The following is a 16993-nucleotide window of genomic DNA, read 5'->3' as shown; positions in this document are numbered from 1 at the left end:
CCTCCTCTGGCCAGAGGTCCATCGCCCTGTGGGGTAAGTCAGGGCTGGTCCTGCCTTAGCAGGAAACACTGGAAGGTGAGAATGTCAAACACATGAGTCTTGGCTTCCCCAGAGAGCTTTCACAAACACCCCTGTGGCCCCCTTTTTGGGTCCCAGGGGATTTTCTGTGCAGGTCGATTGAAAGTTTGGAGCTCCTTCATCAGTAAGTTTAGGAGAAAATCTGTTCCATCACTCAGCAAGCCACAGAGCTCATCAGAGACCATAGAGCCCAGAGAAATCTGGGTGAGGCAGAAGAACAAAATGGCACCCGCCGATCTACGCCTTCCTTTACGTTGTTCTTTGTTACCTAGCTCCACAAAAACAGCAGCTCCCTCCAGCACGTGAGGAGGCCAGCTTTCCCCCCAATCTGCAGAGTGTGGTCCAAGTGGACCTGAGTCTCCACGGAGAAGGCAGTTGATTTATGGGGGATGGATCTTCAATCAGCTTCATTCTTGCTTCCGAGGCTCTCCACCGACTTCCGTTTGGTTCCTAATTCATTAATCCCCCACCCCCTCGCACACTTGCCCGATCCGATGACTCTTACATATAATACGGTACTGCGTTCCTTTCTGTAGTGCTGACTACTCATGTGATAAAATGCGGCCCCTGCCCCTTGTACCAGGAGATGTGACACGGGTCCTTCTCTCCACCCCGGGGACACCAGGATGGGGAGCAGCCGAGAGAGAAGTGGCAACAGGGGAGAGACTCAGCAGGGTAAGGAAGCATCTCATCTTTTGGTTCTTCCTTCATTATAGAGAAGTTTTAAAAACATCTGCATCTTCAGAAAACGTGGCGCACTGGCGGCGTCTCTGGGGTCTCTGTTCTTCTGTAGGATAATGTGGAAAGTCCACCAAGGGGAGCTGCCTTGTCAACAGAAGTCACGTCACTTAGGACGGGATGGCCGAGAGCTTCGCCAGAGCACCGAGCTGGCGTTTGGCGTGATTGAAAGGAGATATGCTTAATTTTAGAGCTGGAGGGACTCAACCACGATTCTTGTCAATCTGTCTCATTTTTTCCCCCTACCTGTTCCCCCCTCCCTTCCCTCCTCCCTTCCCTTTTTTTTTCAGGGGAGTGTGCTAACTGGGTCAGGGAAGAAGGTGGGCCTGTCTCATGCTGGGGCCCCCAGGCGTGACCGTCTTCAGGGCTCAGATTTTAATGGCAGGGTGGGATTTGGGTGGCCATTTGGAAGGTCCCAGTGAGGCTCTGCTGACTCACAGCAGCCCAGAGTTCTTACCCCGGAGAAAGCAGGAGTCCCAACTCTGTGAGCCCCGACCTTTGACCCGCCCCTCCTGTTCCCTTTGCCCTCCCCTGTGATTTTTCTCCCTGCACCCCCGTCAGTCTGGCCAGTCTCCTTTATCTCTCACATTCATCACACTCAGCCCTGCCCTGGGGCCTTCTTGCAGGCTAGCCAGTGCCTGGAAGGCCACATTGGGCCACATCCCGCCTCCTCCACGAAGACTTCTCTGATTGCTTCAGACCACACAGCACTTCACAGGCAGCACTGAGAGACTCGTTAATTGTGTTACTGGAGACCCTCAAGAGCCCACTCTGGTGGGACCCTTGCCTCTCCTTCGCTTGTAGGCCAAGTGCCACATGCTCTGAGCCTAGAGCGACCCAGAGCTTCTCTGGAGCCCAAGGGGGTTGCGTAGCCACCTTCCCTCCTGGCCGTCAGCTCCTCTGGGCCCAGCCTTTGCATTTTTCTTCTTTGAGCCTCTAGCGCTTAGCACTGTGCCCGGCACTTATTAATTAAACAGATAGAGATCGGGGTCAGGGGAAGAGTAAAGAGGAGAGAAGCTACAAAGTTCAAAGAAGCTTCAGTCATCTTACAGTGGTTATTTCCGGGGTTCGCTAAAACAAAAACAACTGTTCTCAAAGCGTGGTTTGGAGGCCCCTGGGGTCCCCAAGACCCCTTCGGGGGACTCCACGGTCAAAATTAGTTTCAAAATAATATCAAGATATTATTTATCTTTTCCCTTCCCGTTCTCTCACATGCGGTGTTTTCCAGAAGCTACACAGTGTACGATCTCACAGACGACTGAAGGCAGAAGCAGATACAAGAACCCAGCTGTCCTCGACTAAGCCAGACACTAAAGGGATCTGCGAAAATGCAAAACAATGCTCCCCTTCTCATTGATTTTTTTTGCTTTGAAAAATATAACAATTTTTCATGAAAAAATGTTGAGCGTACTAGCGTGTAATGGGCTTGTATGGTGACTTCAAAAGTAAGTTAACAAATATTTTAAGCAGTTCTTAGTTTTCATTTCTTTTTTTAAATTTGTTTAATGTTTTATTTATTTCTGAGAGAGAGACACAGCGTGAGCAGGGGAGAGTCAGAGAGAGAGGGAGAGACACAGAATCTGAAACAGGCTCCAGGCTCTGAGCTAGCTGTCAGCACAGAGCCCGACACGGGGCTTGAACCCACGAGCAGTGAGATCATGACCTGAGCCGAAGTCGGAAGCTTAACTGACTGAGCCACCCAGGCGCCCCAGTTCTTAGTTTTTATTTCTAACGCAGTTAACAGCAACAGCTATAACCCACATAAAGAAAAGTTCTTGGGGATCCCCAATAATTTTGAAGGCCGAAAAGAGATGCAAGACCAAAAGGTTTCAGAATCTTTGCGCTGGAACATGAGTATTAGTTGCTCGTCTGCTAGTCGGCACCCCTTCCTCCCTACGCGCCCCCAGTTTCCATTTCTCTTTCATTCCTGGAGCCTGTGACTGTGAATTTTGAGATGACTCTTCGCTCCGGATAATCCACAGAGTGTGGCTCCTGGTGGCCCTCAGTGGTGGCATGCTAATGAGGACTGACCAGCTGTGGGAGGAAGGGAGCTTAGCAAGTGTCCCCCGGCACTCTCTCCCCGGCCCCCTCCCCTGCAATGGCCAACGGGCCTTTCCCTCCTCCCCCCACTTTGTAGAAGCCCATGAGTCTCTCTTATCACCTCAGAAATTACTTTTCTCGTTCCCCACAACTGGACCAATCCAAAGACCAGCCCTTCTCAGCTCACAAGCCCTTGCACTTCTCGAGACCCATCCTTCAGGATTAGCTGAACCCCAATTTTCACTCTCCCTTGGAGATGCCAGGGGAACAGGGGGAGCGAGGAAGAAGCGCAGGCCCTTCCCCAAAGGCAGCTGCAGCGCTGGGGGTCCTGGTACCATTACCGTTAAGCTGACACCGAATGATACACGCACCACAGAATTCCCCAGAAACGTCTGACGCCGGAAACTCAGCTCGAGGCCCAGACGAAGTATGATACGTGCAGGCTGCTGTTGCCATGAAAAGGTGGAACAGCTCTCTGTCCAGGATCCAATCAATGACAGCCTTTTGAGCACTGGAGGGTCACGTCACAAAGGACTGGAGATTTGTCTGGAGGCTGAAGGGCAGGGGAAGAATTTAAGGGTAGAAATGGCCACTACCGCCCACATAAGTAATAACACTTAGGTTAGCGCAAGCACCCCGATGTACTTCCCAACAATAAAGCAGTGAAGCAAGTGCACTGTTGATATTTTCTCCACTTTCCAGGCGACGAAGCTGAAGCTTAGCAAGTTGAAGTCATGTGCTACCTACTACGTGCTGGGGCTCCATTCTGGCTACAGAAGCCTTGCTCGGCAGCAGGGCTGTTGAGGGAGTAGGCGTTCTGGAGAAATCTGAAGAGGCAGTTGGTTCTCCTGGCGAATTATCGCCCTCGGGAAAGGGAAGAGGCCTCCTTCCGCAAGCCGCACTACCTGACGGGAAAAGGTCTGCTTCACGCTGCACAGGGTTGCAGTGACGTCATTTCTCAAGCAGTGCATCCAGCGGCCACACCAGGAAGTGTGGGCAGGTGAGGCAAACATTCTTGAATTCTTTCTTGGCAGGTTGGTGGAGGCCGGGTATCTGCTTACACCTGCTGTAGACGTTTTTCAGGCCAGACTGTTGGGCGCACCGCCTGGAGTGGACCCTGGGCGCCGGTACCACTGTGTGTGTGTGTGTGTGTGTGTGTGTGTGTGTGTGTGTGTGTGTGCGTGTGTGCGCTGGAGCCAATTCTAAATGCTTTCTGAGGAGCTAGCTGGCAGAGCAGTGGGTGCCCCTGGGCTCACCTCCAGATGAGGTGGGCTGGCTCTCCAGGGAGGTGAGTCCCCAGTGCCTGCAGCCTCCCTAAGGGAACAGCCAGGCCTGCCCCCAGCTGGCCGCCATTGCCCCACAAGGAGAAGAAGACACTGACGGTCCTGCTAGTGGCCCAGTCCCCATCTTCCCTCCCCGTATGTGTCCCGGGCTCTGCCAAGGGCACAAATCATTTGCGTTTCTTTGCTTGCAGGACACGTGGCCCCTCTACTCCTCCAGGGGCTTGAAAGTCCACTCCCCCTGGGCCAGGCCAGGCTGGCAGAGAGCGGGGCCGCCCTGAAGCAGTGGGGCTGCCATATGAATGGACCTTGCTGGAACGCCACTTAAAATGACTCATCACTGGCTCATGGCTGGGCTGTCGTGAGGAGGTTGGTCATCACATCCCACGGCTGGACCAAGGGCGGCCCCCACCTGTCTCATCCTTACAGACAAGTTCAGGTAAAGAAGTACACAGTGTAGATCCCTAACAAATAGCTTCTCCCCCAACCATACACACACACACACACACACACACACACACACACACACACACACACACACAGACATACCTATGCCTGCAGGCTCCTGGCTTCCTACGGATGCTCTGTAGAGCCACCATTGCTTCTGGGGTTTCTAGTACCGGCTTCTGAGCTTCTCCAAAGCCCAGATAGGCTTTCACCTGGGGACACTCGTGACCCCGTGAATTATATAACTGACCTGGCTCCTTTCTTTGCATCGGCCTTTAGAACGCTTAGAGAGAGGGGCGCCTGGGTGGCTTAGTTGGTTAAGCGTCCGACTTTCGCTTAGGTCATGATCTCGCGGTTCGTGGGTTTGAGCCCCACATCGGGCTCTGTGCTGACAGCTAGCTCAGAGCCTGGAGCCTGTTTCAGATTCTGTATCTCTGTCTCTCTCTGACCCTCCCCTGCTCACGCTGTCTCTCTCTCTCTCCTAGAAATAAATAAAAAAATATTTAAAAAAAATAGAATGCTTAGAGATAAATTTGTGGCTCCCTAGAGCAAGTAAATGCAGCTTTGAGGTATTCTTCCAAATCTTTTCCAATTTCTTTCCCCCCATTTTTTTTTAAAGTTGAGGAATTTTGAAAATTCTGAAAAGTACACACTGATAATACTACATCTGATACTTGCCATACAAAATTGACAAGTGTTACTATTCTGTTATATTTGCTTCAAGTCTAAAGATATTACACATTAAATTGAAATGCCCATTGTCTCCCTCTAGGATTGTTCCCTACTCCCAATCAGAGCAGGAGCCAAATCCTAAGTTCAGTTCAGATCTTCCTTCCTGAAATTGCAATAAACATTTGTATGTGTATTCATAGAAAGTTGCAGGCAGGCCTATTTTTTATGAAGTTTATAAATGGCTCACACAGCACGCATCATTCTACAATGTGCTTTCTTCATTTAACGTAAGTTGTGAGGATTCCTTCTCACTTTTTCTGTGTATTCTTGACTGTATTTCATGGTTCCTTCCTGGCTGTCACATACCCTTTTAGAAACAGGGCTGTATTGGGGGTGCCTGGGTGGCTCTGTCGATTAAGTGTCTGGCTTCAGCTCAGGTCATGATCTCACGGTTTGTGGGTTCGAGCCCCGCATCGGGCTCTGTGCTGACAGCTCAGAGCCTGGAGCCTGTTTCGGATTCTGTCTCTCTCTCTGTCTGCCCCACCCCCGCTTACGTGCTTGCATGCTCTCTCTCTCTCTCTTAAAAATAAATAAGCATGACAATTTTTTTAAAAAAAGAAATAAGGCAGTGTTCAAACAAGGAATGGATTAATAAAATAATGATCTCTGCTATCCTAGTTATTATCCTAAGTAAGAGCTGGTCATCTGCTCTCTGTCTTCACGGACACCTACAAAGGTGGAAAACGAGTCAATGCTGCCGGAGGAGACACTTGACCTGGATGTCAGGAAGCCTCCCCTCCACTCAAATAGGCATTCTTGGGAAGAAGTTTTCTCTAAGGTGGTTTTGCTTCTTTTCTATGTGGAGACAAAGAAATGGGTGAAATGAAATGACCCACTGGATTTTCAATCAACTAACAGGTCTTGGAAGGGAGCTAGTGGGCCGGCTACCAGGCTAAATGCTAGGGAAGATCAAAGAAAGTGCCTGTGCCTTCCAAGGCTCTATAATCTTGGTGGGAAGATAAGTCAGGTGGCATGCAAGGTGGCGCAGAAGCACTTGGGACCGTGCGGGGGAGAGGGTAAGAGCCGGGAACCCAGCTGCCTGGGTTTAAATCCCTGCTCTGCCCCTCATAGCTCTATGGATTCACCGTACCTTCTTTTTGCCCCACTTCCTCATCTGTAAAATGGAAATAATAAGGTTGAGTGAGAATTAAATGTACCAATATATATATATAAATATGAATACAGTATCTGATGCTTAGCAAGCACTATATATGTATTTGTTAAATAAAAATAAGTGTTTCAATGGCACAGATCACGAGCTATAATGGTCCAGAGATGACTTTGAGTGTGTGTGTGTGTGGGGGGAGGGGTGTTATGTGAAATGGCTTCACAAGGGGGGTATCAGAGAGAGTGTGATCAAAGGCCTGAGCAATTTAGATCTCTTAACCAGAAGACCTTCTTCGCTAACACAAGGTATGTGTGGGCACAATAAGGAGAGGGGTCAGGCAGGACCGTGGGGGCACGGGAAGAGAATCGTGATATCGATAACGCAGGGGGAGAGGGAAAGGGCTTGATGTCAGGACCGGAAGTGCGGGATTTATCCTGTAAGGAGTAGGGAGCCCATACAGGTTCCATACAGCGGTGAGACACACTGTAAGGACATACATCAATCAGGATACACCGGCACCCCCACTTCTCCGTGGGGTAAGACAGGAAAGTTTGTATGTCCTCTGCCGGTCAGCTGAGCCTTCACGTTGAGCCAAGGATACAGTCTCTGTCTAGAACACCTCAGGGTTGTTGCAAAGGACGAGAAAAGAAAGCACACGGCAAACTGTGCGCCGGCTCTTAAAACTTCCGCTGGGAAGCGACACATGTGTCATTCGCCCATGCAAGTCATACGGCCAAGCCTGCTGTCAGTGGAGCTGGGACCCAGGTCTTCCCAGGAAGGGGTGGCAAATATTTGTGAACAATAATCCCCCCCACCTCCCGCAACAGGAAGTTTTAAGACCCTCCCTCATAGCATCAGACAGGCTTGTGCTCTGATATCCCTCCATCCCAGTAACCTTGCCATCATGCGTTATGACGAATTTTTCTTTTACCAGGATGTTTTAGAATTTGCCTTGAAATCAATGTGGACCTCACCCCCACCTCAGGATGCCCCATTAGGTGATTAAAAGGAAACCGTTCCTCTGAGAACCATTTTCCCCGCAAGCCGGAGAAATGAATATAATATTTCTGCCTCTGAGTTACTCAGGCATCTTGGTTGAGGTGAGCCTGTGTGTTCTCCAGTTTGCCTGGTCTTATAATTTTGTAGCCTGCTGCGATCTCTGGCCTATTGATTAATGGGTCTCTCTCTCTCCACCACCAGCGACCTTAATCTTTTCTTAATTGCTTTAATGGCTGCTCGGCCTCCCTCTTGTGCCTTCCCCCACAATGTTGTTGTTGCAAAGCTTTTGTGTCTTAACTTCATTCCCCAACCGCGGACTTTGCAGGAGCATGAAAGGTGAATTCTTTCTTTGTTTACCCTCTTTTCCTTGGTTTTCTCTTTTGCTTTCTTTCTTCTTCAGCTGTTTTCACATCACTCAGCCAGCGTGCGGCGTTGTCGGAGGTATCTGGGTGCACGTAGAAGAATAAACGAAAGTATCGTAAGGAAAGCCAGTGCCACGGCTCCCCTCCCCCACAGCGACCCCTGCACCCACTCCGTCGGCATCCGGGCTGGGCACTGCCTCTCCCTTTCTGTCCCCTGCCCAGCAAGGCCCGTAGCAGGCAGGCCGCTCCTCCCCCATGCCCAGGGAGTCTGAAAGCCAGACTAAGGTGGAGCGGCAGGACCAGCTTTCACCTGACCTAGTTTGGGGTTCCCTCCCTCCTTAGGAACAGAATTCCGGGAGTTTCTTCAAATATACTTCATTCATTCATTCATTCACAAACACTTATTAAATGCCTACTGTGTGCCTGACACCGTGCTAGGTATCATACTTATCAAAGTACAAATAAGGCGTAGACCCTGAGTTCCAATCACTTGCATTTCAAACTAACTGAGGCAAAAGGGTAGCTAACAAAGAAACTTCTCAGAAACCCGTCAGGGTACTGGATGACAACTACTGTGAGAGTTTTGAGATGAAAGGTCATGGCAGGCTGGGGATTTGAGCAGACTGCCTGGAAGAGGTGGGCTTTTTAACATGGGCCTTAAATGATGGGTGAGATACACAAAACAGACCAAAGACAAGGCATTTCCGGAGGTGAGAGAAATGTAGGAGTCGGGGAGAGGGAAGCAGAAAAGTGGGAGCCCTGACTCCTTTGCACTCCAGGCTGCCATGGCCTTGGGAGGGTGGGTGTGGTGGGGGAAGCCTTCACTGTGTGCACCAACGCTTGGGTCTGCTTGCATCTGGGGAGATGCCTTTCCCCTCTGACTCCCCACTGTTCCGAGAGGAGAAGGATGATAGAAATGGTTAATGGGTGCCATTTTGAAGGGGAGAGAAGGAGAAAAAGAAGAGTCTTATTCAACAAGGACTCAGAAAACAAAATTTCTGGAACCTTCTTAGGTGGCCCTACAAAGTCTGAAACGATTCACATGGAGCCCATGCCCTCCATATGACCCCAAGCCACGGTCTTCATACCAGGACTGTTGGGATGTCAAGGCTCCATTTCAGCATCTCATCATGTCCCAGTTGGTCGCCAGGCATCCTGAACTGCTTCCTGATAGACTCCTCAGGTGTCAGTGAACCCCTGGGGAGGAGCCAGGGTCCTTTCCTGTAAAAGAATAGACAGAATCCAGGAGCCTGATAAGACATCAGAGCCAAACTGCTTGACACCATTGATGCCAAGGGACTCACCTCTACTCGTATTTACAAACTCTTAGGGGAGGCAGAGAGAGAAAGACCATTTACTGAGCATTTATGTTAGTAAATTAAGGGAGGCATAGAGTGTGTAGTGAAGCGTTAATCTCTGGGATCACACAGACTGAGTTCAAATCCAAACTCTTCAAATCTGCCTCTTTCCAGTTGGGTGATCTTGACTGGGTTCTTTAATCCCTCTTCTTTTCCCAGAATGTCTTAATCTAATTACAAAACATCTCAAAGAAATATAAAACAAGCACTTATAAGAGTGCCTTGGTGGCTCAGTCAGTTAAGCGTCCAACTTCGGCTCAGGTCATGAATTCGTGGTTCAGGAGTTCAAGCCCTGCGCTGGGCTCTGTGCTGACAGCTCAGAGCCTGGAGCCTGCTTCGGATTCTGTGTGCCCCTCTCTGCCCTTCCCTTGCTCAAACTCCGTCTCTCTGTCTCCCCAAAATGAATAAACATTTAAAAAAAACAAGCACTTATATATAATCTTTACATTTATATGTAACAGGTACCCATATATTCATCACTAACATTAAAGACATAAACATTGTATCATATTTACTTCATGTCATCCATTTTTTAAGAGGAAATGAAATGTTAACAATTAGTTTAAACTATCTTCTTCTTTCCTCTACTAAGGTAACAAGTGTCCCGAAGTTGTTTATGATTCCAGTGCATTAAAAAAAAACAACCTTTCACTACCTACATAAGTAACTGTGAAGCATAAATGCTGTAATAATACCCGCTGCTTAAGATTTTACATGATAGGTAGCATATTTTACGGATTCTTCTGAAAATTCCTTTTTTCTGCATTCGACATTGCATTCTGGGATTGAATTTTGTCAATGCCTGTGTGATGGCTGTATGGTATTCCTTTTGAAAATTTTTAAAAATGTTTTTTTAAATTTAGTTTTGAGAGAGATAGAGAGAATGTGTGTGTGTGAGCAGGGGAGGGGCAGAGAGAGAGGGAGACACAGAATCTGAAACAGGCTCCATGCTCTGAGCTGTCAGCACAGAGCCTGAGGCAGGGCTCTAGCTCAAGAACCAAGAGATCATGACCTGAGCCAAAGTCAGATGCTTACTGAGCCACCCAGGCGCCCCTATGGTATTCTGCTCTGAGAGTTGAGCCACTGTCTTATTTCCCCACCTCCTAGAGCAGGGGTCAGAGACCTTCCTCTGTAAAGGGCCAGAGAGTAAATATTTTAGGTCATATGATCTCTCCGATGATTTAACTCTGCCATTGGAGAAGAAATGCAGCCACAGACAGTATGCGTTTGGCTGTGCTCCAATAAAAAATTTATTTCAAATAATTTTTTAAAATAAGAATTTTTTTTTAGAGCAGTGTAAGGTTCACAGCAAAACTGAGGGAGAGGTACGGCGATACCCCATATATTCCCATATATATACTCGTATATATATATACCCATATATATTCCCATATATCCCCCCACACACACAGCCTCCCCCATTACCAACATCCTCCAACAGAGTAGTATGATTGTGACAACTGGTTAACCTACATTGACGTGTCATGATCACCCAGAATCCATAGTTTACATTAAGGCTTACACCTGGTACTGTATACATTTGATGGGTTTGGACAAACGTATAATGACATGTGTCCGCCGTTATGGTACCATACAGAGTAGCTTCACTGTCCCCCAAATCCTCTGAGCTCTGCCTCTATGCTCTCCCTGCTCCCTACCCCACCCCTGGCACCACACTGAGCTTTTTCCTCATTATTTTGCCTTTTCCAGAATGCCATACAGTTGGAATTCTGTGGTACATAGCCTTTTCAGAGTCACTTCTTTCACTTAGTATATGCATGTAGGCTTCCTCTATGTTTTTCATGGCTTAGTAGCTCATTTATTTTTAGTGCTGAATAATATTCCATCGTCTGGGGGTACTACGGTTTATTTATCCATCAGCCACTGCAGGACACCTTGGCTGCTTTCACGCTCTGACGGTTATGAATAAAGCTACTAGAAACATCCGTGTGCCGGTTTTTGCATAGACATAAGTTCTGATCATACTTTTGATGTGAATATTCTTCCTTTTCTTTTTTTCAACCATTTAAAAAGGTTCAAAGCACTCTTAGCTTGCAGGTGGCAGACCAGATTCGACTGGTGAGTGGCAGACTAGAGACTGGTGAGTCGTTGCCACTCTTCTCCTGTGACAAACAGCGCTGCCATGTTCATTCCTGCAAATGCCTCCCCGAGAACTATCCAAGCATTTCTCCAAGCTAGACACCGAGGTGTCGAATTGCTGTGGCAGGGGGTGTGCCTTTACAGCCTCACCGGATAGTGCCCGATTGCTGCTGCCATCGGACCCATTTATATTCCTACGGGCACCACGTCTGTTTCCTCCCATCCTCACCATCGCTTAGTGTTGTCTGACTTGAACTGTTTGGCCAAACCCATGAGTGCGATGCGTGATAGCTTATTCTTGTTTTAATTTGCAATTTCTGGAGGTGGGGGGTTCCAAATGTTTCCTGTCCAGGTTGCTTCCATCCTGAATTGCCCATTAATACCTGTTGCCCATTTTGCTGTTGGATGGTCTGTCATTTCCTTATTAATTTCTAGGGGTTCTTTACATGTTCTGGGCGATTACTTAAACCTTCGTGGTTCCAGTTCCCTCATCTGTGAGTGGGGACGTTAACAGCACCCACAGCGTGGAGTTGCTGTAAGGATTAATGTAGAGGAGTATCATATAAATGGTCTTTGGCCTTATCACAAAGAGTAAGGATAAGCAGGACATCTCGGTCCCCAGAATCCCTTCCGGGGAGAGCCCAGTATCTGCTGGGAGGAAATGTTATGCTAAACAACATGGTAAGGAGGGTAAAGCAGGAAAGGAATACTCAAGAGCAATGGAGTGTCTAGGTAATTGGCCACAAAGGACAAAGTGCTAGATCTGCATGACCATTGAGAGGGAGGGAAGGAGAGGGTCAAGGGGAGCATGGGGGCTGGGGGAGGGGGTGGCGCCTTCAGGGAAAGGTAACAAAGAAACCTCTTACGGAGACACTGGAGGAGAATAAAATCTCAGAGGCCTTTTCGACTGGTTGCGAAGTGTGGTTTCGCAATTGTGCTTCTCCTGCGCAAAGTCTCCATTGCTCACAAACGATGTCTGTAAGGGGACTCTTTCGCGCCCGGAAGAGGTCCTAGCACGTGCACTTGGGTCGGTGCGGGGGTGAGAACAGCTAGTATGGGGGCACCTCAGCAACTGAGTCTGAGGGGAGAGCTGGCAGCCCAGAAGCTGCTTGCCAGATTCATGATGTCGGGTGCTGTACTTGGTCCTTTCCAAATATTACCTCATTGAATCCTGTCACGCAGCCTTAATATCCTTCCTTCTGACCTGAGGGACCTGAAGTTCACAGAGGTCAAGTTAACTTGCCCGGGTTGATGCAGTCAGCAAATAGTAGGGACAGGATTGCATTTGGTAGTCTGACTCTAAAACTTCTGTTCTTGAAGAGAGAGAGAGTTGGGGGGAGAGGAAAGAGGCAGGAGGGGAAAGAGGAAGAGAGCGAAAGAGAGAGCGGGAGACGGAAAGAGCTAGCAGCCACCGCTGATCCTTCTGGAAGCCCCATGTGGAAGGGAGGGAAGGCAGGGCCCACGCAGGAATCCCAGCCGCTCACTGGTGGGATTGCCGAATTCAGCCACTAACAATATGGGACACCCCATTAAACCTGAATTTCAGATCAACAACGAATAATCACGGTTATGCCCCCATGAACTATATGGGACATACTTATGCTAAACCATCACTTGCTGTTCTTTTGAAATCCAAGTTTCACTGGTGTCCGCGTGTCATCTGACAGCCTCCCAGGCACGGCATCTCGGTCCAGTGCCAGGAGAGACAAGCGGCAGCGTCTAGAAAAAAGCACCAGAGCAGCATTCCCCTTCGGCTCCGAAGCCCGGGATCTTCAAACAAACATGCCCCATGTAACATCTGCCTCCTTTCAGAGCACCTGCCCCTCACCTTCTCAGCTGTCAAGCCTTCCAGCATGGCGGGAGCCAGCAGAGGAAGGGGATGGTGGCAAAGGCCGTCACCGCAGCATCCAAGCCATCGCCATCCATCAAGCCCTGACGGGAGCACGGACAGACTGGAAGGGTCGCCAAGTTTGCCTTTGGGACGTCCCACCTCCCATGTCGCCCCTTTCCCCGGGCATTCCTTTACCAACCCAGGCCCCCTGAGGCTCCGAGCCTCCTGCCACGGCATTTGATAAATGAGTCCACGCTGAGGTGGCAGGGGACCCCTTCCCTAGGACAACCTGCAACGGAAAGGAAGAGCCCGAGGAAGATATGCTCGAGCCAAGGGCAGGAAACTCAAATGGTAGCATGTCAGGCCCCGTGACAAGTGTTGGAAGGAGACCGGGAACAGAGGGCCCTTTGGTATTCCCCAAAAGATACCAGCTGTGTGAGCGCAGCTCTGCCTGAACGAACGGATACCGAAACACGAGCGCGTAGTGTCACGGCTCTAACACGAAGATTCCAGCCTGACCCAGAACTCTCTGGGGCTCGTCCTGCTTCGGGCAGCTTCCTCCACGCTGGGGAGCAACAGGAGCTGAAAGGCTTTCTTTGCACAGGCATCGCCAGCACCGAGCTCCGAAGTCTCCAGTTGCTCTCGTTCTTGCTCGGCCTCCATCCTCTCCTAGAATGTTCCCACCGGGAAGGCAGACAGCGCTGAGCCACGCTGGGAGGCCAGCCCACGGAGAAGGCGCCGAGCTCCCAGAAGCCCAGGGCCAGACTCTCGCCGCACATACCTGTCCTTGGCTCATTGTTGCTCCCTCCTAGAAAGAGCACCAGGCCTCCCACCCTGGCCTTCCCACCTCTCAACAGCCTTCGAGTGCCGTTTCCATGGCAACCAGAGGCCTTGCAGTCGGTTCACACCTATGAAAGGCGAGTCTCCCTCCCTCCCAACATTCGGCCCCTCTGCCCGGGATTCTTGTCAAGGCCCTCTGTGGTCACCCTGAGTACATGCACGCTCTGCCTAACAGACTCCCCCTTCCGTCAGCGTCCGAGAATTTTACCCCCATGTTTCCTCAAAGACATCTGTGGAGGGCCTTCCCTTTGAATATGGAGGGTTTTTTTTTTTTTTTTTTAATTTGTGATAAGTTAGAAATGTAACCAACAGGGTGTGGACCACTTACAAAAACCTCTGGTGGAGCTGAGACTATGATGGGAGCTTCAGAGACGTGAGGCGAGAACTTGGCCCAAAGGCCTGTATGTGGAGATGCGATTATTCTTCGAGTAGGAGTTAATGGGGAGGCAGATCTCCAAATATTTCATACAGGGATTACAGCCAATTATGGGATTATACAAGAGGCCAGCACGCTGGCTCCCCTCTGGCCATCCGCACATCGTCAACACACAAATGGCAAGGAAGAAGGGGACCCAGGAGAGGGGCCTGGGCGGAGGGGAGTGAGGAGTGGGAACTCGGGAAGGAAGGGCCCGTCCACTCCCTCCGCTCAGCCTCCCTTCCCCAGCTTGGATTCTGTTCTCAGTAGTTTTGGAGGCTCCCCCCTCATTCAGTTGGCTCCCCCAACCACAGGCTTGGTTTGTTTATAGCTGTCCCCCACCCCCAATGCTAGTCCAGCTCTTTCTGCCCCGTAGGTCACTGGCAAAGCCCCATCCCCAGCAAACCCACCCATCGCACCAACCTGCAAGGAATATAACTTTCCATAAAGGGAAGAGAACGAAGACTTAGAAAACCCTATCATATGATTTTTTTTTTTTTTTTAGTCCTTTGCAAAATAATCATATTTTGTTGATCGTGTCTGAGAGAGTCCTTTCGGGGCAGGGAGGATGCCCAGATCCAGGAAGGGGACAGTCTTTTAGGTTCAAGTTCCTAGGTGCTTGGGTTCTGGTCCATCTTCTGGGCCTTCCTGAGGGTTCAGAAGTCTCTAGATGGTTTTTCTGTGCCCACCAGGAGGCCCTTCTGATAGAGCAAGGGCTGGGGGACTTAGTCTCCACAAACCCTGACCCGCCACCTCCCCTCTAGACCCCCACCCTCAGCCTCTTCCTTGTTGACTGGGTGGCCAGAGGGCAACTCACATGTCAAGTCGTCTATGTAATCCCCTAAGTAGCAGTAACCAGACAATGAAATCTCTATGGACCTCCTCTCCACTATCTCCCGAAAGCAAAATTCTAAAATACAACCTAGGGTTACTTTGGCCCCACAGAACTCCTTCCTTCGGGATGGGACGGGGTGTGGCAGCTGGGGGTGAGATCCCCACGGGGTGTTCTGTTTCAGCCTAAACAAACCCTAGTACTTGGAAAGTTGGGGGGATTTTGTGACACTTCCCACCAGGTAGGCTGATTTCCCCAGAACCGCCTGGCCCCATGTCAACCAGTTCCCACGAGGTCCCTTCAAGTGAGTGACAGCCAAGGTGAACCTGGGATTTTAGGTTATGAGGCCAATTCCATTTCCTATTCCAGAGGGGAGCAGACCTTTCAAAGAGTAACTCGACCTGCATGGCAACCCTGTAGATTCCAGTCTCCCCGACCCAAACTGTCCCTGCCAGGGTGTCCTCTGCCCTGTTCACTCTGGATCTGTTCCGGCTTGACTTTGGATGAGATCTGTCTTCCGAAGAATACAAAGGGCTAGATCCTCAGTTTCTGGAGTCTCCCCAGCTGGTGGCCAGCTGGTGACAGAGATCTGCCTCTACTCTCTGAGCGTCGGAGAAACTGAGGACCTGGAAGGACACAGCCGTTTCAATCACTTCGCCCAAGAACTTCCCAAGTTCAAGATGCCCAGTTTGGATGTTAAGTAACTCAGACATCTCTGGATTGTGCGACGTCTCTGCATTCCTCCCACCCTGCCCTTGTCTGGGGGGAGACCCCAAACATCTGGAAGTGCCTTTGAGCTGCTCTGCAGCCCCAGTCTCCACTGTCTCTTGGTCCCTCCATTCGCAGTGACTGCTATTTCCAGTGCCTCGGTGAGCCGCCACCACCTCCTGCCCACCACCTCATCCCTCCTCCAACTTTGTGGCTTTTAACCAGTCTAGCTGCTTCTAAGTCTGAGCAGTTAATATTTTTTTTAAAAAATTCTCCAAATCAGAAGACGCGTAAGTAATAGCATCCCGGCAAGATTATATTAGGTGAGTTGGAGAGGCAGGAAGGAGTGTGATAAATCAGTACGTAGGGGGATAACCACAGGAGTAAACAGCAAATGAAAGATTCTCACGTCTTCTCTTCGTCCTTTCTTGCAGCCCCCGCCTTCACCCCAGTTTGATCTTAGCCTCCCGTTGCCCAGCCTCAGCAGATACCATCCTGAGCAACGAGGCAGTGGTTCTGCTTGCCACTCGGATCCCCTGCCCCTCTTTCATTCCAGAAAGTCCGAGGTACATCTGGTAAAGAGAACTGATCCCATGGCTCTCACTCAGGTGAACTTGATAGACCCTCGGGGGACATTAGAGAGTGTCTTCTGCCAGAGCCACAAGTAAAAATGAGCCTCTGGCGGGGGCGCCTGGGTGGCTCCGTCACTTGAGCGACTGGCTCCAGACCAAGTGATGATCTCATGGTTTGTGAGTTCGAGCCCCACATCAGGCTGTCTGCTGTCAGCGCAGAGCCCACTTTGGAGTCTCCGTCTCCCTCTCTCTGCCCCTTCCGCGCTCATGTGCACGCACACATGCTCTCTTTCTCCCTCTCTCAAAAATAAACATTGAAAAAAAAAAAACGGGCTTCTGGGGAAACCAAGTCAAGTCTCCAATTAAGTGTCAGGCAGGGAGTTCTGGATAATAGAACAGTCAAACCCCGAAGAACCTTCAGAAATACAAGTGTAATGAATTTCACACATCAGGATAGTTAGCCTTCCAGTGAGTGACACCCCTATATGTCGGTCTTCAGGGACTGTCTCAAATGACCACGGGCACATACGTGTCCAGGTTGAATGGCTTGGGT

General features: G+C 49.9%; 2 long non-coding RNA genes across 2 annotated transcripts; one reads left to right on the top strand and one right to left on the bottom strand.

The window, feature by feature from the left end:
- Positions 1-2529: 2529 nt before the first annotated feature.
- LOC144219300 (uncharacterized) lies at positions 2530-3796 on the bottom strand. Its single transcript, XR_013331363.1, has 3 exons — positions 3600-3796; positions 3228-3409; positions 2530-2850 (listed from the first exon to the last, which is right to left on the bottom strand). It is a non-coding gene; the product is annotated as an uncharacterized LOC144219300 (long non-coding RNA).
- Positions 3697-16730, top strand: LOC144219301 (uncharacterized). The gene is made up of 3 exons (XR_013331364.1): positions 3697-3856; positions 4331-4575; positions 16303-16730. It is a non-coding gene; the product is annotated as an uncharacterized LOC144219301 (long non-coding RNA).
- The last annotated feature ends 263 nt before the right edge of the window (positions 16731-16993 follow it).

This window comes from Crocuta crocuta, unplaced genomic scaffold, assembly GCF_008692635.1.
Source record: "Crocuta crocuta isolate KB4526 unplaced genomic scaffold, BGI_CrCroc_1.0 scaffold118, whole genome shotgun sequence".
Classification (NCBI taxonomy): domain Eukaryota; kingdom Metazoa; phylum Chordata; class Mammalia; order Carnivora; family Hyaenidae; genus Crocuta; species Crocuta crocuta.
This window is presented reverse-complemented; position numbering and strand designations above follow the sequence as displayed.